Source organism: Triturus cristatus, chromosome 7 (assembly GCF_964204655.1).
Source record: "Triturus cristatus chromosome 7, aTriCri1.1, whole genome shotgun sequence".
Taxonomy (NCBI): domain Eukaryota; kingdom Metazoa; phylum Chordata; class Amphibia; order Caudata; family Salamandridae; genus Triturus; species Triturus cristatus.
Window position 1 is genome coordinate 1,636,127,918 of NC_140590.1, and position 21,049 is coordinate 1,636,148,966.

Sequence of the window (21,049 nt, forward strand, 5' to 3'; positions counted from 1 at the left end):
GGAGGACACAAATGAAACATTGTTATCCATTTTAACATGGAATGTTAATGGGCTGGGGTTTAAATTAAAGAGAGGAGTGGTGCTCTAGTATCTTAATAGACAGGCCCCATATTTGGTGTTGATGCAAGAAACCCACTTGGTGGGAAATAAATACATGGCACTAAACCGCTGGGGATATAAGCTCCTGGGACACGCAGGGTGTACATCGGATTTGAGGGGCACCAGTATCCTAGTTTGAAGGAATCTTGCAATCACCCCAGTCCGTACTCAGAACCACAGGGGCGGTTCACAGTTTTGGAAGCCAGTTGGGAGGACAGGCCGATCAATGTGGTCTCAGTGTACCTTCCCCCGGCGCTGGGTAAAGAGGCACTTAGCGACTTAGGGAAGGTCCTTCTTGATCTCCCGGTCGGCACCCTAATTATGGGGGGGATTTTAATATGACCGTGGATGACCAAAGACATAGGCACCCACAGCAACCCCTAGCACATCCCAACACCCAGATGGAAGAATTCACAAGGGCCCTGGCATTGACAGACGTGTGGCGGGCTTTACAGCCAAACATAACATATTACACTGACTATTCTGATGCACATAACAGTATGACCGAATAGATTATTTCCTCACACATACAGCAGATGTTGGACGGTTTCAACACCCAGGGGGGTCTACCCAGAGGCATTTCAGATCACTCCCCAGTGTGAATTGAATTAACTTATCATAGCAAACGTCAGCGGAATACCATAGTCCTTGATCCTTGGTTACTCAAAGTTACAGATATAAAGAGGCCTTAGCACAGAAACCGATCATTATTTTACCGAAAATGTGGGATCCGTGGATTCAGCGCAGGTAGTGTGGGAGGCAGATAAGGTAGTATTGAAAGGGCAAGCTTTAGCGTTAAAAGTGGGGTACGTCAAAAAGCAAAATGAACATCTGACACATTTAGTAGGGGAACTCCAGCAACTGGAGGCACAGCAGTCTTCCTCACCCAGCAAAGCAATATTTAGTATCCAGTCTGGGAAAGCGATGGGCCCCAATGGAGTCCCTATTTCTCTAAATCCATGTCCCCACGGGTTGCACCCCACCTCCGAAATATGTACAATGAAAGCCTTGAGAAAGGAATCCTCCCTGATGACCAACATTTGGCTTCTATAGTAGTTATCCGGAAGCCAGGAAAACCCGCTGATAACTGCGGTTCTTACCGACTAATCTCCTTAATTAACGTTGATGCTAAAGTGTTAGCGAAGCTCCTGGCCTCTCGTTTAGTGGCAATGCTCCTATCCTTGGTTCATGCTGACCAGTCAGGCTTTATGCCGTGATGGAACACAGCCCTAAATATCCGACATATTCACAATATCTTGGGGCGTCAACCATATATAGACGAAGATGCAGTGGTACTTTCCCTCAATGCCTCCCTGGCATTTGACTCCATCAAATGGCCATATTTGTTCGAAGTTCTGACACGCCTGGGATTTGGGCCTAGATTCCTAGAGTGGATCAGGCTGCTCTATACGGAGTTGCTGGGTCAAGTAAAGGTTAATAATCGCACGTCCCGTATTTTTCCACTGGGTAGACGCACTAGGCAAGGCTGTCCCCTATCCCCCCTGCTTTTTGCCCTAATGCTGGAGCCTCTGGCGTCGTGGGTGAGAGGAGATGCCGGGCTCAGGGGGCTGAAATGGGAGACAGAAAAGGAAGATAGGATATCGCTATATGCAGATGATATCTTGATATACTTAGCGTCCCCCTACACTTCGATAAAAAGTCTCCTGAACATCTTCCCAAACTTCAGCAAATACGCCAGTTATGCCATTAACTGGGCAAATTGGTGCTGTTTGTTCATCTGGGCCCAATTCCCAGGCTTCCACTGGGCTGTGAAATTGCGATAGCTTGTGACGGATTTCGTTATCTTGGAGTCTTTATTACTCCTGACCCTCAGCTTTTCTACAAGAAAAATTCAGCTGTCGCCTTAGACCGGCTGCGCAGTGATGTCAAACACTGGAGAACGCAACCGCTCTCAGTGTTAGGCGGAGCCGCCTTGTTTAAGATGCTTGCTCTCCCGAGGTTTTTGTATATCCTCCAAAACTGCCCCTATAGGATACCCGACTCATACTTCAACAATACAGAAAGTGAGGTCAGCTCATTACTATGGAGTGGGAGAGCGCCCCATATAGCACTGTCCAAGCTGACCAAAGGATGGTATGACTGAGTGATCGCACTTCTGGACATACAACTCTACTACTGGGCCTCACAATTAGTGGCAATAAATCATTGGCTATGCCATTTCCTGTCAGACCCAGCTTACACGCTTGACAAATATCAGGTGGGAAGGGGAAGGATACATGAGAGCCCTATACACAAAAACCTGGAAAGGGAGATATGTGGGACCAATGGCCCAGACAGTGGAAATATGGCATCAGGCCACAAAACGGCTGGGTTGGACTGGAGTGCTGACCCAGTGGGCCTCTCAAAAACTGGGGCTCCTGTGTTACCACACAGGATGAGACAAATGGGACACAATCGGGATCTCCACCGTGAGCCACCCAAGTCAAAAAGGAAGATCATCCTGGACTCATTCTAGCGTCATCCGATGACTTCAGCCAGGCTATTCCTGTAATTATCTGGGGAAGTCATCCCAAGCCATCCTGAAGTCTGCCCACAGGGCAGAATATTTAAATGAGATGACTCTTACTGTAATCACAAAAACTACTCCAGGATGGTGTCCTGATTACTTCAATTAAAAATGCGTGATGATCCTTTACAGCTCCAAGAATACCAATTGACAACTGCAGGATGAGTGTGAATTACTCCAGGATGGTGTCCTGATTACTTCAATTAAAAATGCGTGATGATCCTTTACAACTCCAAGAATACTAATTGACAACTGCAGGATGAGTGTGAATTACTCCAGGATGGTGTCCCGATTACTTCAATTAAAAATGCGTGATGATCTTGTACTTCTCAAGGAATACTAACTGACAAGTGCAGGATGAGTTTGCAATACTACTGGATGATTTCAGGACAACCTCATGGTTACGGTTTACAACCACTGGATGATTTGCTAACATCTTCAGAATTATTATGCATTACTGTAGTATGATTTTATGACAACTTCAAATTGGTGTTAATGTACACAAGGGTATTGGGAAAACACTACGGTACATCCCCTCATCACTGCCTAACAACCAAGAGTACTCAGTGGAATTATTTAGAAGTAATCCCAATTCGTAACATCCAAGAGTATCCACTGGATGGGCACTCTTGGCTATTGCAAATGGGGGATTACTTCAGAATGGTTTAATAAAATGTTCGATGCTTGTAGATCACTCCTAAATGTTTAAATACAGACTTTCCAAATGTCCTTTCCTTCATCCTGGATTACTCAAGTCTAATTTAAAAACAAATTTGAAATGAAGTACTTGGGTGAAACATGGTGTCCCTTTAAAAAAGAAAACTGTATGGGTTTAAAACAGGATCCTTCTTTAAACAAGGACAATGATATAAAATGAATTTGTGAGGAGCGTTGGTGTTGGCAAGAATACCATTTGCATTGAGTAGCAGCCTTGCAACGTATGACCTTTCCCCATACTAATTGTGACAGGTCTTCATTTGAGCTAAACGACGTCACTCTAAGTTTTGATATGGTGACCTGTGGCAATACACCGAACAAAGAATTGGTTCAAATAAATGGATCTGAAATTACTTCTCACTGTGTGCTTTTATTTCACCAAAGCATGTACATGACCTCAAAGAGAGATAGTATACTGTTCAGGATAACATTAAAAGTAAGGAAAGAGAATTTTAAAAAGTCAACAAAAGAAGCAGCTCTATTGTGTGTTGCCAGATTCAGAGTATTTTGTCCTCTTTTGCAATTGCAGATCCTTACGACAAGAGCCCTTCTCGTAGTCTGGTTGTTGAGAGGAAGCCAGCTTGCACTAAGATTTCATAACATTCTGAAAAGATAAAAGACTAGATTAGTACACTTTCTACAATTGAGTTACTTTAGATTTTCTTTTAGATTAGCTGCCTTCATAAATCACTGGATTCCCCTCCACCATAAAGGGTGCCTTATGAGAGGTTTTAACACTGCTTTGCTGATGCTTCTGGTTCACCTTTGAACTTAGGCCATTGATCAGATGGAAGGTGAAGAAAGAAAATATCCCTTTCTCAACTGTAAGAGTGAAGGGGCAAATTAGATTCAGAACAGTCCCAGAGTTTCAATATTATTGTAAAAACGGCTTTTTATCCTCAAGAGACGGCGAATTTTAGGTTTTAATCTCCGCCACACATGGACCAGTTTGACAGCATTGTGCCTTTAATCACTGCTCCTCTAACATTCAGGATAAATTACAGATGTACAAAGGTAAAGAGTGGTTTCCCAGTTACCAGAGTATGTAAGCCACTAGATGTAGCCTGTGCAAACAGGGAGTAAACTACCTTGGGTTCAACTTATGCTGCCTTCAAGAAGGATATTGGCGGAAGGTCCACTGAACTACGCTTGCAGCATGCCCGTCTGGAAAAGAAAGTCACAAATTCCCTTGCGGCCAGTTCATGAATGCAGACAAGCAAGTGTTTGGACCAGGGATGCAGATGAAAGTACGAAGTAAGGCTGGAAGCACTGTGTGCTTTCAGTGCTGTCATGAAGATTTCTAGTTTAAGGCCTGGATTGCTTGCTTATTTGAAGAGAACTGACTGAAGGAGTAAAAGGGCAATACAAAACAGCATAAAAGGAACACTGCAGCAATAACGTGAGCCGCTATGGGACCACTTAGGCCATAAGGTTTTATAAGTCAAAACAAATTTTTAATGTTAGTTACTGTTTTTACACAAACAATTTGCAGCTTTAACCTGAATGTTTCTTACCAGAAGGGTAATTAGATGATTTGGAATATCTTACCAAATAAATCTGCAATTTCCGGTTGATCCCTGCCCAATGTTCATCTCAGCACACAATTTCATAAAGAATAGGGTCCAACAGAACCTCTACCAGCTGCTGCATATCATCCTGCAGATAACAGAAAGCATTAATATATATGCCATCATATATACATGACTTTAAAAGTAAACGTTTTTGTTTCTGGCCGGCTAATTGACATTCATAAGCACCATGTGTAACAGTGATCAAAAAATGATGCATTAGTGCCAGAAATACACATTGGTCATGTCAAAAATGTACTCCAGAACCAAAGATGAGTTGCACTTACCTTTTGAGAAATAATTCTTATCTTGAAATTTTCTTACATTTGTTTGGATTAGTTCGAGCTCCTCATTCAGACCCGTAGCAGGGTAACCTGACAAATAGCTGTAATTTCCAGTAATAATTGACAAGGAGTTATACATGATTAACTTATGAAAAAAAGTATTTTGTAAATAGGCACATAACATTGGGAATTCAACTTCTTAAGCATAAACAGAGAATGTGTGGTTGAAATTCACTAATTCTCAAATGAAATGATTGCCCACTGTGTTGCATGTTAGGAAATAAATTAAACCCACCCACACACAACAGAGGAGATAACGCACTTGAGCAAATCAAATAGGAAAGGAAACCCTATGTTTCGCTCAACTGCACCAACACCTTATATGGCATATTGACTGGTGAATATCATATATTTATTACAAGGTCACCACTGTGAAATCCAAAGCACCTGCCACCATGAAACGACACACACATCTGACCTTACACAGGACAGAACATCTCACATCCAACTCAGCACAGGTACGCCATACAGTCATATATCACATTGCTCCCAGAAGCACTTTCTGAAAAGACATACCATGCACAAACATGCAGCAGAGCACATTAGAACATCAAGAGAGGCATGCACGTAGTGGTACTTGTATTGCATGAGCCACCTAGAGGAGCAATACAGCTATGTACAGCAGCAAGAGACCCTACATAGCGTTAAAGATCCTTTACGAGTCAATTAACATGCTGGTTCTTATTATGTGATGTGGTACTGCAAAGAGCATGTAATCATCCTGAGAAATGAGTAAATCGATCAATAAAAGTGTTCTGGCAAAGACTTCCAGCACCAAAATCCCACGCCCACTGCTTCCAAGACAAGACAGCACCTTCCAAATAGAAGCGGACTAGAAAACAATTCCCAGAGTGTATCATTTCAGGAGGGCATAGGCTGCTCTGTTATGGAACCCCGTAACCATATGCCGAGGCACCTGCAGACATCCAACATTGTGACAAGACCATACTAATGACAGATTATGGACAAGCTGTTCACCAGACGCTGTCACGCTTCAGAAATAGACGTCTAAGACATCCAGAGACAGGAAAGAGATATCCTGTGTGTTCTTTTCCAGCTTGGGGAAGTAACAAGTTTGGCATTTAACAGTTGACTGATTCAATGTGGTCCCTTTACAGTTGCATGACTGTGGCACCAAGCCCCTTCACCACTCATTCAAACAAATATGCCTCTGGAAATACTATCATGCTGTCACGCTACCTCTGCAAACAGAATGCAATCAAAACCAGATTTCAGGCACCATCATATCATGGAACCCAACAACAGGACAGGAATTCCTACCATTATACCCAACCCAGCATTTTAACAGAGGTAGCCAACATATCATGCGTGCTCACATATGGCCAAGAATGACCCTTTTTGTGACTGGGCCAAAGTTTTCCAAAGGTTGGGTATCATGCAATGGTTGCCTAGTTGCCAAGTAAAACCATTATGTGTGGGTCAGCATATCACCAGTGTTGGCAATGGAAGCAACACTACTCCCTCAGGCACTCAGAGCCTTAAATGTTTTTGTAGTTTACCTTTTACAGCTGTCACGACGCCAAATGGTGCTCCAGGCTGCCTTGCTCTTCCCCTCACGTAGACAGCAGTAGTTCCCCGATTAGTACTCCTGGGAGAAGTAGGCGGGAGTCCTTTGGGTAGACTGCAGGAGACAACTGGGAGAGAATGACACGGCCTGGGGAAGGGTTTTAAACAGGAGAGCATGAGCGGGAGTGCATGGATAACTGAACACTGCAGTGGTGAGAGACCTTGTTACGTGAAAACTGTAGGTGTGAATGAAAGCATGAGTGACTCCACACCGTGTAAACATTTACAATCTTTCTGATAGGACCATCAGGAAGAATGAAGATAATGAGAATGCTAGCAGCTGAGGGACAGTATGAGTTAGCATACACAAATCTTTTATTGGTTTATCTATTTTAGCTCAGTAATATTTGGTGTTAGAACTCCAGTGGTGGCTGCTTTCAATAGAAAGTGGTAGGGTGGAGGATATTTAAAAAAAGAAAAAAGGACTTGCCTGCCGCTGTCCAGCTTCTTCCACGAGCGCAGTCCAGCTCCCAGACTGCACACCCAATCGAGAAGCTGCTCTCATGCTATTACCCAGCATGACAGCCTCACCAGGATTGGCCTGAGCGGACTGGTTTAACGCTCACTAAGGCATAGGAGTCTGTGTCTTTTCTCTACCTGGAAATACAACACAGCTGGGTTAGAGAAATGTAAGTGTGCATGTTGGTCTGGCCGTCCTAGATTGGCCAGCCAAACCACCAAGCGAAATAACACTGCCCACCACTCCTCCTCCCGGCTATTGTCCCTAGAGAATGGCCCGGCCGTAGACTCGGGCCACTTGGCCTAGCCAAGGAAAAATAAAATGATAAATTGTTTTATTATCACGAAAATGGGAGAGAGAAGAACTATGAAAACAGTGGTCTAGATGGATGTTTCTTTGGGCATGCAGTCTCCGCCTGACATCCTGAGGTTCCTCTCTGACGGCTGTAATCAAAAACTACGCTGGAAAAAATAAAATACCAATAAACAAAAAATGTATTGTGTTGAACTTCCCATCTGAGAAGGAAGGCTCCCCTTGGGAGATTAGAAACCTCGGTTCTTTTTGGCAACAACAGTGATCTCTTAGGAAAACCTACTCTTTGATCTAATGATCACTATACTTAGAAACTCGAAATACATTGGATAATGTCTGTTTTGGTAGATTTGTTTTTCTCAGTTATGTATTTAACTTTTGGTGAGAACCTAAAGACACACAATTGATGGACGGAATGCAGAACAAATCAAGACATTCACCCCCAGTCAAGAGATCTGGGTTAAATCTTTTGCTCACCATGCCACCCTGAACCCGGTCCTAGGATGCTTGTTTCCAGTCCAGGGAGGACCTGGCTTGGCAGTTCAGGCTGGACTGTTCCCATGAGGCACAGGGTCAAGACTGATTTGCATATGGCTGGGTTCAAACTGGAGTGGTATGGTGAGCAAAAAATCGATGGATTTAGGCCTAGATCTCTGTACTGGGGTGAGTGTATGACATTGTTCTGCATTCTGTCCATCAACTGTTGTTTTTACTAGTGAGAACCTAACATAATTATGTATTTACTGCATTTGCCAAATATTTATCAGAATTGCAGATTTCACCAAAACAGTTCATAAAGCTGTGCAAGTAGTCAGCATGGCAGGAAGAAGTATTTAACAATACTACAGCATGCAGCAAATAGAACACTGTACCGTCCAAATAAGGGTCACCTTTGAAGTCCGCTCTGCATTGTAATTCATAGCCAGGAACAATTTAATTTAGGGATCTCAAACTGGGGAAGTAATTTTTTAAGTGCAGTAACACTTGAGTTTTATTTGTCTGATCCTAGTCCTCGACTCCTGGAAGAAAAGCATTCAGATGTGGTCGTCACTTTCTGCAGCAATCTAAGTGAGGTTCAAATCATGGAATTAAACTGATTTTCTATATAACTTATAAATCCCAAATTAACATTTTATAAAGCACTTCATTCACCCTTCAAGCGTGGATATAAATGCACCAAACATATCGGAATTGCAGCCTCATCTTTCATATCTGTAACATGGCCACAATAGATATGAGCATCAAGGCCACACCCACAAATGTCAATCTCATACCAAACTTAAAAGAAATAATGCCCAGCAGGACTTTCCCTTGGAGTTTTCAATTGAAAATAACTTATTTGCCACTTAAATGTTGCAGTTTACACCTACTGACACTAGTGCCAATAAACGCAACGAAAACAGCATCAAAGACACAAACCTTTAAAAATTTGAGCAGCCACTTGTGTTATTTATTTGCAAAGGGACTCTAGGAAGTGTTTTCGAAACCCAGGACAGCAACGCTATTTATCAACACCTGTGTGCTTTACATTAAGCACTCGGTGATAGACGGTCAGCGCCTAGACTAGACTCGGGCAGTTGGCACTACACGAACGCTCGCAGCTTGTACATGTATTGATGCGGTTACCACAATAATGCCGAGAACGTGTCTCAACCTAAACAGACCCTGGGAGAGATAACCAGCCAGGACTGGAATTAGTCATTGTGTCCTGTTCGTGAGTGGGATACGCAAATGACAAACGGGTCCAATCGCACTGACTGTTCTCTGTTCCACACAAATATTATACCATACAAGCGCGATGTGTGTTCGCTATCCGTCCCACATTACAACTTCGAACTAGAGTAGTTGAACAACTACACATTTCAAAACCACATTTTCCTAAAAATAAAATACCACCCCTCAACAATTCAGTTCCTGAACCTCTTTTGCGCCAAGCGGATGAGTACATTCTTGGGCTACATTAAAAGGCGGGCTCCCGCCTTTTAAAGAAAGCGCAGCACTTAAAGAATCTTGAAACGGCGAAAAGAGGCAGGAAATTAGAACCCCTCTTGCCCGTCTACACCTTTCAAAATACATACCGTCTGAATGATTCCCTCTTTAACGAGCTTTGCATCAAGTCCACTCGCTTCCCGGATCGCAGAAGCAACTCTTTCGCCTTCCCCTCGCCAGTCGCCATCGGGCACACTGTAACTGAACTTCCGCTTCCGTTCTTATACAAAAAGCAATCCATGCCGATGGGGGAAACAGAAGAGGGACTAGAACAAATTCACAGTACCATCATTGACTTGGTGGCCATCAAGCATTGGCAATGACAACCAGTGTTTTTACTTATAGAATGTTATCAACGACCTGCCTGCAGATTCACGCACCATCTGTAGAAGACTTTATTTTCTAATTTGGACTAAGTATTGTAGAAATACACTGCACACATTTTAATATGTTTTGAATGTAAAATATTTAAGTGCATTTCTTAAGCGCAAAGGTACCCTAAAGGCCTCAGAGTGCTTTACATGACAACGAGATATTTTTACATGTAAGAGCCAGAAGTTACACTTTTTTTGGCATACTGATGATACACTCACGGGATTTTGAGCAGACGTCGGGACTCAAACTTCAAAGATGTTTCAAAGCTAATTCTCTTTGAATTATGTTCTTACAACACACGCAGTATTATAGAATTGTGTATTATTTTACTGTAAAAACCACATATACTTGTTTATTATTAGAGCCAGTGGAACTATGCAATAATGGAAAAAATAAACTTTGGCAAGGTTGAGTGGCAACAAAAGACAAATTATCCAGCACGTTCTTTGGCATTATTATTGTGTTAGTTTGTTTTTAACACACTATGCTACGGAGATCTACCCACTTAAAAAATACAAACATGTCTTAACACTGAAAACTATAAACATATTATTCTGAAGAACTGATTAAAAATCTAATTAAAAATATTTTTTTTGTCATTCATTGAAGTACATGAGAAATACTGTATTAAGACGGGCTACTTTGCTACAACCATGGTAGTTGGGGTTATTTGTCTCTGGTTGCCTGAGGAGCGTCCCGATGAAAATGTGCACACTTGACTGTCAGGGCCTTTAAGGAGACTAACAAAGGCATATCATATGTGTAAACTTTATATTCTATTCATTTTTTTATATTCTAATTTATATTACTATTATATAATACTCTATAAATATTCACATATATATATATGTATATATAGTGCTAGGAAGAGGTGAAATAATACATAAAATAAACCTTTACACAACATATGAAACTCATTTAAAAGAAATATCTTTCCAGATGCAAAATAAAGGCACTCCCATTGTAAAAAACTACAATGTAAATGTACTCCTGACGTAATTAGCTCAATGTAATGTCCCCCCATGTAGTCTATTGCATACTAATAACTGATATTCTTATTTGCCTACAGTAGGAAACATGGGTAATCAGGTACTCTGCCTCAAATCATCAGTAGCACTCTTGTTTTAAGAAGTAATCAGAAAGTTATTTTCAGATCATCCAGAAGTCTTCACGAACAATCGCACCTTTTGAAGTAATCAGGTAGTCATTTTCAAGTCATCCTCAAATCATCAAGCCAAGTTTCTAAGCTTTGCTGATGACTTCAGGAGCCTGATGATGTCTGATGACGTGAAAATGACTTCTAACGTAGTTGGATGATCATCCAATTACTCTAGGATGGCTTCTAAAGTAATCCTGTTTGACCTGGGCAGTTAGTACGAAAGGGTAAACTCCTCACATTCAGTGACCTACAGAAACAATATGAGCTGGCTCAGGGAGAGATTTTTTCAATACATGCAGATCCGTCACGCACTCACTACATGGCTTCCTGACATGAGTAAACTGCCAGAGTCTTCCCCTTTGGAAGACCGGCTATTATCTGAGCCAATCCCCGACAAAGCCATTTCCCTAACATATCGCAAGCTATGTAACAACCTGCCAGATCCTTTTCGGACGCTCCAAGAGCGGTGGCAAGCTGTCATCGGACAAATTGATGACGAGGACTGGCAAACGGCATTGATGTCCCCCCGGGAAGCAGCAATAAATCTTCGCTTACGGTTGATACAACTAAAAATCTTACACAGAACGTATCTCACGGAGACCACCTTAGCGAAGATGGGAATTAGGCAAGATACACTATGTCTGCGCGGGTGTCAACAAGTGGCAACCTTCTACCATATAATTGGGGAATGCCAGCACGTACGGCACATATGGGACTGGGCTACGCTGCAAATGCAACAGGCAATAGGAAAGCAGATAGTGTTGACACCACCATTAGGGCTTCTTAACATTTGAGAGGCTGATCCAGCGCACAGGACAAAATTTACATATTCTCCTTATGTCACACATTTTTTTTCACAAAGGTCCATTCATTCAATCATTCATTGGTGGGGCCCATAACACCAACATGCTTCTCATTCACACAAAACTCACTCGAATCTGTACACAGGAGAAGGGCTGCTGGACAACGTGGGTACCTTATTACCTATCAGGACTACTTTTCTACTATGTATATACACTCTATATACAGTCTTCAGAATCCTGACTTTATCATCAAGGCACTCCACTGTTTGGTCGATGGACCAACTAGTTGGACTGGTTGATGGTGAATTAGAACCAGCTAAAACACAATTACAGTCTATAAAAACATTTGACATCTTCCGTGATAAATTTAAGAACCACAAACTCATTTCTTGTTATTTCAATTTTGTTTATCTAAATTCTTAATCATTCCTTTTAATCTTGCATTTATTTACTACAGCTCATAATTTGAAATTTAGATTTATTAAAGAGTAATTAAATATTTAGAAAACTCATTTAAGCATGAATTTAGAAAATTGCAGTAAATCATTTACCAATGAACAGGCGACTAATAGCTTCAGGTCGAACCACCCAACAAGAACTCCCTCTAAAATAAAAACCCAAAGACAAACGTAGCCGCAACTCCAACTGCAACTCTCAAACTCTTCCCGAACACACTAACTCCAAAACCAACTCCAGCCACAGCCTCAGCACCCTCGTAATGACAGATGAGGGCTTATTATACCTTTTGTGCCTTACTTCATACAAAATATGGCAACTTTAGGGGCAGACCAAATGTTCTGATTGGACAGTTCGGGGTTATCAATAGTTCATTGCACTCTTCCCAGTGCAAACTGGTTCTGCATAGTGACTTGGCACAAGAGTTCACAAGTTGTCACGGTCCCTTCCGATTCCCATGCGGGGACCTGTAAATGTATCTTTTCAAGGCAAAAGGGTCTTATTGACAGGTTCATTCTTTGTCTCTTCCTTGGTTCTCATATAGTCATCTTCTGGCTTGCGGTCAAGTCTCCAACACATCGACCTTGGCAAGGAACACAATGTCAGGAGTTCATTTCACCTCGTGATCTCCAAAGCTATCTGGGCATGCGCAGAAATCATGGTGCGCACCGGGTGGCATTTGCTTCAGAGAACGCCACCTTGAGTACTGCGGCCTAGTAGGCCCGAACGTTAACTATGCGAAAATGGACATAGAAGCAATTAAAATATAGAAATGAAGGTTCTAATGTTCAAACCCACACTAATCCCAATATATATTAGTATTTTCCTAGCTGCAGCAACATTTAAAGCGATAATACTTAGCATACGATAACTTTAAGCCACAATACAATCATGAAGCAATATAAATCATGCAATTTTACTATCTCACCACAATCTAAGGTTAGTTTGCGTACCATTGTTAATTATTTAATTCTGCCATGCAATTAGCAATTTAGTCCCATGTGTATTTGTGTTTATCAAGGTGCAAATATTGATTAGTACCACTTCCACTGCAAACATGTTATGTAAATTAATTATAGAATGATTGCATAATTAATTTCATGCAAATTAGAGGAGGTATACAAAATCTTGTTGTACCTGCTCCATCAAGGGCACTGACCTCACAGAAGTGGAGCAGCAATTAGCTACGCTGGGCTATACATTAGTAAAGAGAGCAATCGCCTGGAATGGGGGGCAGTAGAAAGACCTACAACTAAAACTTGGGCAGCCAAATTTGACAAATATATGATCGCAGAAAACGAAGTCTTTAAAGCTAGAGGATGTCCCAAGAAATGGGATAGGAAGTGGGGTGGTTGGAATGCACATGGAGGGGACCTGTGTATATCCCCAACTGTTGAAATGGAAATGTCCAGACAAAACAGACAGTCATCTGAACTCAATGTGTGATTTATCGTATACTGCTTTAATGTATGAACCAGTTATAAGTCGATTGGAATGTATGCCTACCAATGGTTGTATCCGCTTCTTAAATGTTGAAATCAATAAAAAAATCTTTAAAAAAAATATATATATTTAAAATTTTAAAAAATGTCTAAAAGGTAGTGCTTGGATTTTATTTGCAACTGTTTGGCACCAAACAATACCTAGAGCCCAGCGCGCATGTGCTACACTAGGAGAGGGCTCTTGGAATCGCTTCAGACTTTCAAGAGCCTTCTCCGTGTGGGTGTGCCTCCTCCCACACATCCCATTGGCCTTTGCGTGTGGCTTTCAATAATTGAAAGCACGCAAATGGCCAAAGACGGGTGCTTGTCCCGCTTCTCCTCAAAACTTGCACTCCCATGGCCAAGGGGTCTTGGGAGCGTGCAGGGTACCATCTGTTCTGGATCCGGTTTCGATGGCAGCTGCATTCCTTCCAGCGTGCGCGCACACCACTCCTGGCCTTGTTTATTTTTTGCATCCGGGACTTGTACTTCTGGTTTGTAAATGGAATTAAATAGGATTACAAAGCCCAAAACGCAAAGAAAAAACCAGGAGTGGATGTGCTGCTCTCGCATAGAACTGGGAAATCTCAGAAGTCTGGTATCGAGACTTTCGTAGGTCCGGCACTGAACATCAATTTGCTAGCCCCGTGCTATTTATCGCAAATGGCTCTGGCAAAGGGTGCTTATACTGACCTGAAATATACCCATCAATCGGGTACTCCGATGCACCCAAATTCTAGCCTGAAACACCACAAGCTGGTCCAGTACTGACAACCAGCCCAGCTTAACTTCAGGTGAAACCCTGCACTGTAGACACCCGACGGATTCCATGCCGTCTCCACAGTCAACGCTCGTCTAGTCGCCCTGACTTCACCACATGAATATTAGTGACAGAAGCTGGTGGGCCAGTAGTGCATATCTGTAGCATGCCAGGACCGTTGGCATGAGCTGTTACTGCACAGACTTATGCTAGCACTCTTCACATGCAGGGACAACATGAGGGCTCAGTCCGGCAGGGACATGATGAGCACGTCTGCAGAGAAATGGGTGTGCAGCCAGCACTTCGGCGCTCACAGGACGAGGGAGGTGCTCGGCAGCTGCTGCCCATATCGTGCGCCCTCAGGCGGTTAATTTTATATCCTGACATCACTCTTCTGGGCCACTGCCCTAGCCACACAATGTTCTTCCTTCGTACAGCCCTCGTGCACCCAGACAGCCGCGACACTGGTGCAGGATGTGCCCCGATCTGACCAACACATCACCGAGTTTGCACGCACTGTTACCAGGTACGGTTGGCCCTTGTACCGACCCACATCAGTGCTGCACCATGAGAACCACAGGCATCAGGCCTGAGTAGGCTTTGCACTGACCCACAAGGCCCACACCATCGCTTCTAAACCCAAGGCACTGCAGAATTCAAAGGGGCAGTAAAATCATTGGCTGGAGGGCCCAGAACCGACCTAAACATTATAGCGGCACCCAGGTATTGGCCAATCCACCCCTATATAACACTGTGGGGTCGGTGAACCTGCCAATGCCAATGCAGCCTCTTGAGCCGATGAGAATCTCTCCGGCGCCGAAACAAGCGCAATGTGGGCACTTGCACTCACCCAGCCATTCCTGCATGGCTCACCAACCCACAACACACCCCCGGCCTTTCACCAGTCCAAGCAAGCCAAGGTAGGGTAGGCTGTGCATCACCCCACACCAGCCTTGGATTAAGGATTCCCATACCCGCACCAGCCCAACACACAGAGACACCGGTCCAGTGAGGCCTCTGCACTGTTTAAGCACACTTACAAATGAGAGAGAAAGGAGAGGCAGAGAGGGAGAGGGCAAAGACAGGCACAGGGCAGACGCTTAGTCAAATGTATGTAATACACCCTGCCCAACTAGTCATACAAAGATACTAAAATCCAGTCAATTATTAACATTACCATGGGCATAGATAGCACTTCCCTCCATTCCATTACTGCTTGACCATATATTTCTGCAGTGGTTTATTTATTTATTATAAGAGTTTGATAACCACCCGAGGACGCGGTCAGGTTACTTTAGAGCGCTAGATACAGAGGAACGTATACGCTGCCATAGTACAACTCTTTCAGAAAAAGCCGTAAACTCCTGGTATAAGTAAGTCTCTTATAGGGAAGTGATAGTCAGTTTTGGAGAGGAGACAGAAATGGGTGAGGCATAAGGTGCTGGTGAGGGTTGAGGGTAGGAACGGCGGTACATCTTCACCTTACCTAGCAGATGGAATGTGGACGGAAACAGTGTTGGTTGTTCAGTACCCGTCGCTGTTACTGCCGAAACGTTGGTGTGCACTGTAAAGCAATGCCATTAGTGGGCTGAAAAAAGAAGGGGTGTGGGAGGAAGTCTCAAAATGACATGGTCAAAGAAACATATCCAGGAATCCTTTCCAAGAGTGTAAAGAAGAACACGGTAAAAACATTTAAATACAATTCCTGTGCTTCACAAAGCGTGCCTCCCATCTCACCAGTATTTAGGTACCTCTCTGCTAGTTTTAGGTTATTGCATCCTTACCTATAACACAACAACGTGCATACGCCTAAAACCAGTCAGGCCTGAAACAATGACTGTGAAGTAAACATTAAGGTCTGTGGAAGGCTTAGTGGTCTTTGTGGTGTCTCAGTCACTCTTTGGAGTGTCTCAGTCACTCCCGCACCCTCTCTTCCCACCACTTTTCTCTGCTGTCTCTCACACCAAGTCACGTACGCCGCCTTTTCTTCCTGCATCTGATATTTCTACATCTGCATATCTCACACCACAGCTTTGTTCGCAGCCACGTCTTTTCTCTCTCTCTTGCATGTACTTCCCTTTATCTCCTTTATCTCACTACACCCTCCCCCCCATAACACAACCCACCTCCTAACATATAAACACTGCATTTTATTCTTCTTTGGCGCTGTTAATATTTCATCAGCTTTGTACCTCCTTCATAAGCTTTCAAATAGATTTTACAATTGCCACGTACATGACCAATGCGCTGTGTGCTCTGCATGGAGGCCAAGGATTGGAAGAGCAAATAACTCACCAACCAAACAATTAATCTTACTATTGTGTAGGATATGACTGTATTACCCTTGCTTTTTAGGTCTTGCTTATCAAACAGCACACGCTAGCTGGTTGCAAAAGACCACTTGTGGGCTTACAAAGCACCTACATTGAGCTAACACCTAACACGCTGCTTACCAATTTATTGTCACTCTAATCTGCTTGCTTCTCGTTCAATGGCTTGCCTTCCTGTTCTTGTGTCTGTACCTCCACTACAGTAATGCCTTCTTTTAGGGAACTACTTTTTAGGTTGGGCATTCGAGACCTCTTGTATATACTTTAATATATACTTATAAGTGTATGTACTTTGTGGGCTCTTCAGATCAGCCCTAGGACTTGTCTGCTTCCGCGTAGGGGCTTTTTTTCCTGTTCAACAGCCTCTATTTAACTGTCTTGATAGAAAACGAGCAGCAGAGGTCTGTAAAATACCAAATTATCTTCCACAAGCACCAGTAGACAATAATATTTTTTTCAAATCTTGTATTTTCAGTGATATGACCACCGAAGGCCCTGATTTTATATTAAAAACAGAGCTTTGGACTATACCATTTCCGGCTGAAAGGCAATATTTCTCTCCATGTGTTCCCATACCTGGCTTGTCATGCAGTTTGGTGCTTACTTTCCCTCCATGTTAAAGATCAGTAGATGTTACAGCACCCAGGCTAATGTGCTGCATAGCTAAATGCACATAAGTTCCCAAAGGCGAGACCGATTGCATTGCAAATGCTTGTTGGTATTTATGTTCTTGTCTTCAGAGAGTTGGCCATATTTTACAAATATTTCAGCGATTATTTTTTATAACATATAATTTTTATTTACTCCACAAGTCAATCGATCACAATTACTAAATCGTTTAGCAATTATTTATAATGACATATAGCTTTTCTAAGCTAGTGGTATAACTAAATCAGTCACATTTGCTTTTCAGTTAACTGGAAATGATGTTGAGGATATTGCCTCCATTTGAAGGTTGTGACTCTTTAAATCGGGGGCGTGGCTACCAATGGTCCAGCAGGTGCAGTGGCTCTGGGGCCAGAGGCCTTAGGGCAGGGGTCTTCAAACTAGGGGACGTCATGTGATCCCAGGGGGAGCGCCAGGCTCTGGCCAAAAGAAGCACAGTCCTTTGTTTTCAACAGAAACGAACGAGAGGCCGTAATCCGCTCTGTAATGGGCCATCACTAACCTTTGTCATTTATATTCGGCTGGGAGAAGGTGTCAAATAGAAAGGGACTCCAAATATTCTTCAAAACTCCCACCCCCATGTCTAATATTCACACTGTGGATACTTTTCTATATTAGAAAGACCTGCCCGATCAGAACGATATGTTCGGCAATGATGTATTTGATCGCATTTTTAAAACGGTAACAGAACTTAACTGCAATGTTTAAATAAGTCTATACATATTTAAATATTGGCAGTTTAATAGAATAATTGTGAAAAATTGAGGGGGGCCCGGTGTTTTTTTTCCCACCACTGAGGTGGGGGCTTGACATAAAGTTTGAAGACCACTGCCTTAGGGGCTCGCTGAACCCTGTTTAGTGTTGCATTTTACTTGTGGTCCAGCCGTAACGGTGGCCATTTTCCTCACTTGCAACCGGGCCCATGGCACCCTTGCTACACCATTGCTTTACATTAGGTTGTTTCCGACAGGCTGGGTCTTTTTTCTGCATGCGCATCCTGCGTAATTTAGGAATTTTGTATTAATCTTGAAATGCAAAATCCACCAAATTATTTAAATTATGCTAGGTCACGTGAACACACTGCCATTCACAACTAAGTAATAGTGCTGGACCACAGCAAGCAACCAGAACAGGAGTGACTGTTGTTTGTGACAATTGGATTTTTAGCTGTATTTTTTTTAGCACAATGTCTGTAGTTGCAGCAATAATTATGCAAGCGTGCATTTCAGGCTAAAATATAGGAATGATTTGTATTTAACTCTTTTCCTGAAATTTCACGTAATTACACAAAAGCAAATTATGCAAATTTTGCATTCCCCTAAATAACATCCCCGCAACTCAGCCTACTTCCTCCCAACTCTGGCTGCTTCTTCACAACACAGGAGGAGTATTTTGTTGTCTCTATTCCAATAAATTGTGAAACAGTTAAAAGATGCTTTATTTTGTAGTTACCCTTTGGTCCACTCTGCTTCTTAGACTCAAAGGCCTAAAGCACAAAGCCATCTTGAGGGCACAAAGGCTGTGATTCGCAAAATAACAGAGTTTCTGACCGCAAAATATCTTTTTATAATGTACTTAAACTCATTTTGCGATTTGGTAAATGGTTAGTAAATCACAAAATGAATTCAGCAATGCTTTCTGAATCACAATTTGGAAGGAGTGTGTTTAGAGCGTCTCATTCAAATAACAATTGCTATGTATTAATGGTTTGCTAGTGCAATTTTGTTTGCAAACCTTTGATAATTTACCAACTCCTCAAATGAGGCAGTTGCCCATTCACAAAGAGGATGAGAGCACCATGAGTCCCCCTTTCCTTTCTGAACATAAAAAAAATAGTTGGTGATTAAGTTCTTAATACTGGTGAACTACATGTTTTTGTTTGGATGCCATTAGCAGTACAGATGTCACATCATGGGTGAATTACGAAATAAGCGTTTATGAGCTGAAACAGTTGTGATAATTTAGAAAATTAGAACTTTATCACTTAGTGAAGTTTCTGCTCAAAACAAATATTTCTAATGTGTATGTTTGTATAATGGACTATTGCAAACTTCTTTGAATATGGAGAGTCCTAGTTTTGTACATTGAAAATTACACACTGTGCTTCATTTACAGGTAAATTGTGAATGTTTGACAGATTATCTATATTTTGGGAAGATGAACAACTACCAAATGTGAAACAGTAACTTTGGGTAAGAATAAGCATTTTAAATACTAGTGAGCTTTTCTATATAAAACTTAGGGGCTCATTACGATGTCTAGTGGAAAACCTACGCCCGACACCACTCGGAATCAGGACTGACTGACTTACAGTCAGCGGTTCCAACCTCTGGATTACGATGCGACCGAACACTGTTCGGTCAGAGTCCCATTGTTCCATATGGTTGCTCGTGTTCCACCCGACACCTGGTCGTAACACAGGCTCCTGTGGGGGAATGGGGTGCTTGCGGAAAACCCTGCACCCTGTCGCAGGCACCCTAAGCTGCCTGCCACACAGTGCAGGGTTTTACAGGGGGGTCCCTTAGGTACCCCCTTGGCCATCAACTGTCGGCTGCGGGGCCCAAGGGGCCTTGCCAGGGGCCCCCAAAGTCAATTTCCCACAGCCTTTCCGTGTCGGACAGGCCGACGCGGAAAGGCTGTTGGAAATCGACATCGTAATCCCGAGGGCGGAAACGCTGTCCATAGGGGTATACAATGCGGTTCTGACCAACACGAATACTCTGCAAGTTGCTCAGAATGATTCAGGATAACCGCTCGATTTACAGTCCGACTGCGAACATCGTAATCGGGAGGTCGGAATGTAAACTGACTGAGTCGGTCGGAAGGGCTCCAACGCAGTCGAGGAAATTCCAACTGTCGGGCAGAGGCTTTCTGCTCGACATCGTAATGAGCCCCTAAGTGTCTGGTACAATGGTGACTTGTTGATCAGTGCAAACAATCCCATTGCATGGTTCCATACTCACTAGGATTATGCTTAGTTTCTAGGAACTGCACCTGTGGGAGACACTCTTCCTCATAACTTTTCTGATTATTTTTGTACTGTACAATATCTCTAAATGTGACATATTGGTGGTTTTCTTTCTCTTTTTTCATATTAGGCCAGTCTACTTGCATAAAATAAATGTAATATTAATATTTTTTGTGGGGTTTAATAACTTTTTCTTGAGAATAGTAGCATATTATGTGAGTTGTGTAAGAATAAATAACAGCAATATTTGTTGTTATAAGTATACTCATTTGAATAAACATATGTCTTGTGTCATCAATCCTTTTTGGTATACTTACCCATAGAAAACTGCTGGTATGTATACTGTATATTAATTTGCATCAATATTTTTGTCACTGGGACATTTGATCCACTGTTTTTAAGTCTAAAAGTATGTTTTGTTTTATTTTATTTTGTGACAGCCCTGAAG

General features: G+C 42.5%; 1 long non-coding RNA gene across 2 annotated transcripts; it reads right to left on the reverse strand.

Annotated features, from left to right (window-relative positions):
- Positions 1-3,695: 3,695 nt before the first annotated feature.
- Positions 3,696-9,819, reverse strand: LOC146812596 (uncharacterized). 2 transcript variants are annotated; one of them, XR_014965965.1, is made up of 7 exons: positions 9,693-9,780; positions 8,505-8,633; positions 7,273-7,439; positions 6,776-6,930; positions 5,199-5,296; positions 4,892-4,999; positions 3,718-3,947 (listed from the first exon to the last, which is right to left on the reverse strand). It is a non-coding gene; the product is annotated as an uncharacterized LOC146812596 (long non-coding RNA). The 2 variants fall into 2 exon arrangements; XR_014965964.1 differs by lacking the exon at positions 8,505-8,633 and having other exon boundaries at positions 3,696-3,947; positions 9,693-9,819.
- Between the last annotated feature and the right edge of the window lie 11,230 nt (positions 9,820-21,049).